The following is a 5,975-nucleotide window of genomic DNA, read 5'->3' on the forward strand; positions in this document are numbered from 1 at the left end:
TGAAGTTCTTCCACACCGATTTCGATAAACCATTTCTTTATGGATCTCTTTGTGCACGGGGGCCACAAAGTTGGAAGCACAGAGTCGTCTAGAATGTCATTGTATGCTGTAGCATTAAGATTTCCCTTCATTGGAACTAAGGGGCCTAGACTGAACCATAAACTGTCCCAGACCATTATTCCTCCTCCATCAAACTTTACAGTTGGTACTATGCATCGGGGCAGGTAGCGTTCTCCTGGCATCCGCCAACCTCAGATTCGTCCGTCGGACTGCCAGATGAAGCGTGATTCATCACGCCAGAGAACGCGTTTCCATTGCTCCAGAGTTCAATGGCGGCGAGCTTTACACCAATCCAGCCAACGCTTGGCATTCCTCATAGTGATCTTAGACTTGTGTGCGGCAGCTCGGCCATGGAAACCCATTTCATTAAGCTCCCAGTGAACAGTTCTTGTGCTGACGTTGCTTCCAAAGGCAATTTGAAACTCGGTAGTGAGTGTTGCAACCGAGGACAGACTATTTTTAGTGATCCCGTTCTGTAAGTTTGTGGCCTACCACTTTGCGGCTGAGCCGTTGTTGCTCTTAGACGTTTCCACTTCACAATAACAGCACCTACAGTTAACCGGGGCAGCTCTAGCAGGGCATACATTTGATGAACAGACTTGTTGGAGAGGTGGCATCCTATGACTGTGTCACGTTGAGTCACTGACATTCTACTTCCAATGTTTGTCTATGGAGATTGCATGACGGTGTGCTCGATTTTATACACTTGTCAGCAACGGGTGTGTCTGAAATAACCGAATCCACTCATTTGAAGGGATGTCCACATACTTCTGTATATATAGTGTATGTTATGTTTGGTACGGTTACAGTAGACCAAAGGTTACCTAAAGCAAAAATGAAATGTTCAAATATCATCACGGACAACTTCAGCATTTTCGCTAATTAGCAACTTTGCAACTACTTAGTACTTTTTTAGCTGCTTTGCAGCTACTTAGCATGTTAGCTAACTCTTGCCTTAACTCTTTAACCCACCTCCTAACCTTAACCTCCAAAACTAACCCCGAGCCTAAATATCGTTAGCAAACTAGCTAATGTTAACCACCCTTAGATGTCAGTGGTGGAAAAAGTACAAAATATCCATACTTGAGTAAAAGTATAGATACCTTAATAGAAAATTACTTAATTGAGTCGGACTGTATAATACTGCTTGACTTAAAGTCTAAAACTATTTGGTTTTAAATATACATAATTTATCATTCCTTATATTAAGCAAAGCAGACAGCACCATTTTCTTGTTATTTAAATTTATGGATAGCCAGGGGCACACTGAATATGACAATTTTCCTGTTCTGCTTAGCATTCAAAATGTAATGAGTACTTTTGGTTGTCAGGGAAAATGTATGGAGTAAAAAGTACAATATATTCTTTAGGAATGTAGTAAAGTAAAAGTTGTCAAAAATATAAATAGTGAAGTACAAATACCCCAAAATACTACTTAAGTAAAAATACTTTGAAGTACTACTTAACATTATCCAGTGGTGTAAAGTACTTAACTACAACAAATTGGAATTCTTAACATATTGTACATTTTGAAAAGTACAAATTGCAAATCGTAACATAAGAAATGGATGACGGACATCCACAAATTAGTGCATATCATATGAAACATGACATTATTTTATTTAAGTAGGCAAGTCGGTTAAGAACAAATTCTTATTTACTAAGACGGCCAAACCCGGACGACGCTGGGCCAATTGTGCACCACCCTATGGGACTCCCAATCACGGCCGGTTGTGTTACTAAATTAAGTGTCTTGGATTTACGTACAGATTAATCCTGAGACCACGTTGCAATATACCCCAGCCTATTTCAGAGCAGGACAGAGGATTTCCACTGGCGACCCAGCCTGTCTAAGCATCATGGATACTTGTTTCACCCCACTCAAGTCTCTTAAATGACATATTTCATATTTTTACTGTCTCTTTTAATGTTTTTAGTTTGTCTTTTGATGATGGTAGTTTCTTTGTTTGTCTGTTGTGTAAGATAATGTGTCTCTGATGCCATGCTTCTCACTGTTAGCTAAGCTTCATTTTATTTTTCTCACACATACACTACCCTACATGTTTATTTGGACAGTGAAGCTAAAACTTTTGATTTGGCTCTATACACCTGGATTTGAGTTCAAATGTTTTGTTGAGGCGACAGAACAGAATGTTGCCTTTTATTTGAGGGTAATTTCATACAAATTTTACCATTTAGAAATTAATGCACTTTACGTATCTAGATGCATAAAGATCATATCCCCAAATCATGCATACCTCTCACCATTACCAATCACCGGAGGGTATAATTTTGTTTGGGGGGGGGGGGGGGTATTGATATTTAAGCCTCTAACTTCCTCACTCATCATTATTCATGATTTATCCATGATTATCTGTAATAATGGTAGCATCCACATTAATGTAGATGTGTTCAGAAACATTATTTACAATAAATGTGACTCTAAAATGACAATACTTTATTTATCACTAATTTCTAATGGGCACAAAATAATCCGAAACACAACCAAAACAAACAAAGTCCATCCAACAAGTTTGTAGAGTCACAAGCTTTATGTAGGCATTGCGTGATAGGAATATGGGGCCAAATACTAAACTGTTGTTTAAATTAATACACTATATTTCCATTTGTCCAAATACTTATGACACCTTCAACTGGGGGGACGAGATACATAGCACTTTCATTTCTATATGGTAAAACATATGTATGAAAATACCCTCAAATAAAAGGTGAACTTCTATACTGTCACCTCAAACATTTGATCTCAAGTTCAAAATGCTGGAATATAGAGCCAAATGAAAAGGTTTAGCTTCACTGTCCAAATAAATATTTAGGGGGTGGACACACTGACTATACTCAGACTATTGACATGAAGGAGAGGGGCAAGGCTTAAATAAACTCACTATGAAATGGACCAAACTGATTTGGGAAGAAGTCGATGTTAGAACAGGTTGTGTGTCTGGTAGTGAAACCAGGGGCATATCCAAGGTGTAGCCTTCCTTCACCCCTGACAGGATGGGCTGGAAACCCTGTATGTGTTCTTTGATCTGTCACTGGCTGTATAGTTAGTTGTTGACTGCAGGCAGTGGAAACTGTGGCTGTGTGAGTATGTGTGCATGTGTTTATCTTCCCCTACCCCACAGCAATTATTGCCAAGGCTAACTTAGTTTAATTTCAGTAGTTATCACTGCTTTCCCACTTGGCATGAACCCTGCTTAGTTTGCCTTTTAGTAAAGAGCATGAGTTGGGCGGAGGAGAGTAGGAAGGTTGTTTTTTTTGTCCGAAAAAGTGGAGCCCAGTCGTCCCTATTTTCTCCCCCAGAAATAAAAGACCAAGTCTGCACTGAAAACCACAGAAGTCCAACTTGATGTAGTGTGTTGTTTGTGAACCACATCCTTCACGGAACCTGGGAGAAATAAAGTGAATATTATTAATAATGTTGAAGTGAAACTGAACATCACCTCCATTGTGTGTCACCTACTTCAACAACACCAGAGACTGAGGAGCACAGGACCTGTTCAGGATGGTGCATCATTACAGAACGTTAAGATAGAAATGTAAGGTGTTGAACGGATATGATCGTCTGTCAGATAAAATAGGGATTCATGAAAGCTCTATTCATTCTATTTTTTATCTGCAACGTTCAGAACATATACACCCCAGCTCTACAGACCTTGGTCAAACAGAATGCGGGGAGCCTTTCACACAGATATTGATGTGTAAAAAATGTGTAATACAGTGATACCTGTCCTAGTTCTAGCAACTTGTGTTCCCTGTCTCTGTGTGTCAGTGAGGAGGTGATCACTGTGTTTCTGTACAGCCTACAGTCAAACTGGAGATGCACACACACACACTTCTGTTCTGGAAATAAAACGATTTCATAAAGATGGTGTGTGTTTATTTATATGATTGTGATAAGGGCCACATACCATAACATGCTATGAACCATAACACAAATTGTATAGAAAACATGAATACATGTAAACTCAGCAAAAAAAGAAACATCCCTTTTTCAGGACCCTGCCTTTCAAAGATAATTTGTAAAAACCCACATAACTTCCCTGATCTTCATTGTAAAGGGTTTAAACACTGTTTCCCCATGCATGTTCAATTAACCATAAACAATTAATGAACATCCACTGACTGGAACGGTGGTTAAGACACTAACAGCTTACAGACGGTAGGCAATTAAGGTCACAGTTATGAAAACTTGGGACACTAAAGAGGCCTTTCTACTGACTCTGAAAAACACCAAAAGAAAGATGCCCAGGGTCCCTGCTCATCTGTGTGAACGTTCCTTAGGCATGCTGCAAGGTAGCATGAGGACTGCAGATGGGGCCAGGGAAATAAATTGCAATGTCCGTACTGTGAGACACTGAAGACAGCGCTACAGGGAGACATGAGGGACAGCTGATCGTCCTCACAGTGGCAGACCACGTGTAACAACACCTGCACAGGATCGGTACATCCGAACATCACACCTGCGGGACAGGTACAGAATGGCAACAACAACTGCCCGAGGTACACCAGGAACGCACAATCACTGCTCAGACTGTCCGCAATAGGCTGAGAGAGGCTGGACTGAGGGCTTGTAGGTCTGTTGTAAGGCAGGTCCTCACCAGACATCACCGGTAACAACGTCGCCTATGGGCACAAACCCACCATCGCTGGACCAGACAGGACTGGTAAAAAGTGCTCTTCACTGACGAGTCGCAGTTTTGTCTTGCCAGGGGTGATGGTTGGATTCGCGTTTATCGTCGAAGGAATGAGTGTAACACAGAGGCCTGTTCTCTTGAGCGGGATCGAGGTGGAGGGTCCGTCATGGTCTGGGGCGGTGTGTCACAGAATCATCGGACTGAGCTTGTTGTCATTGCAGGCAATCTCAATGCTGTGTGTTACAGGGAAGACATCCTCCTTCCTCATGTGGTACCCTTCCTGCAGGCTCATTCTGACATGACCCTCCAGTATGACAATGCCACCAGCCATACTGCTCATTCTGTGTGTGATTTCCTGCAAGACAGGAATGTCAGTGTTCTGCCATGGCCAGCGAAGAGACCGGATCTAAATTCCATTGAGCACGTCTGGGACCTGTTGGATCGGAGGGTGAGGGCTAGGGCCATTCCTCCCAGAAATGTCTGGGAACTTGCAGGCCTTGGTGGAAGAGTGGGGTAACATCTCAGAGCAAGAACTGGCTAATCTGGTGCAGTCCATGAGGAGGAGATGCACTGCAGTACGTAATGCAGCTGGTGGCCACACCAGATACTGACTGTTATTTTTGATTTTGATCCCCCCTTTTGTTCAGGGACACATTTAATTTATCTTAGTCACATGTCTGTGGAATTTGTTCTGTTTATGTCTCAGTTGTTGAATCTTGTTATGCTCATACAAATATTTACACGTTAAGTTTCCTGAAAATAAACCCAGTTGACAGTGAGATGACGTTTCTTTTTTTGCTGAGTTTATTAAGCTGCAATATGTAACTTTTTGGGCAACTACCAAATTCACATAGACGTTAGTTATAGATCTGTCATTCTCAATGAAAGCAAGTCTCAGAAGCAGTAGATATGTTCTATGTGCGCTATTTGTATGCGTCCCTTAAGTGTATTTTTGCTTCTTGAACTTTTGGTTTTGTACACCAGCTTCAAACAGCTGAAAATACAATATTTTTGGCGAGTGAAAATATTTCACAGCAGTTAAGATCGTACAATGATTCTCTACACTACATAACTTTTTTAATTTTAGCAACTAAGAAATGGCGGAGCACCTTTAAATATAAATAATGATAGACATGTCCTGTCTAAATAAAGCCCTTAATGTAAGCATCCAATAACATGAAAAAAAAAATACATCGAGATATCAGAAACCTGTATTACCCCTGTCCAGCCCTCACTGCGTCTGCGCAGGTCGCTCTATGC

This window comes from Oncorhynchus masou, chromosome 13 (genome assembly GCF_036934945.1).
Source record: "Oncorhynchus masou masou isolate Uvic2021 chromosome 13, UVic_Omas_1.1, whole genome shotgun sequence".
NCBI lineage: Eukaryota > Metazoa > Chordata > Actinopteri > Salmoniformes > Salmonidae > Oncorhynchus > Oncorhynchus masou.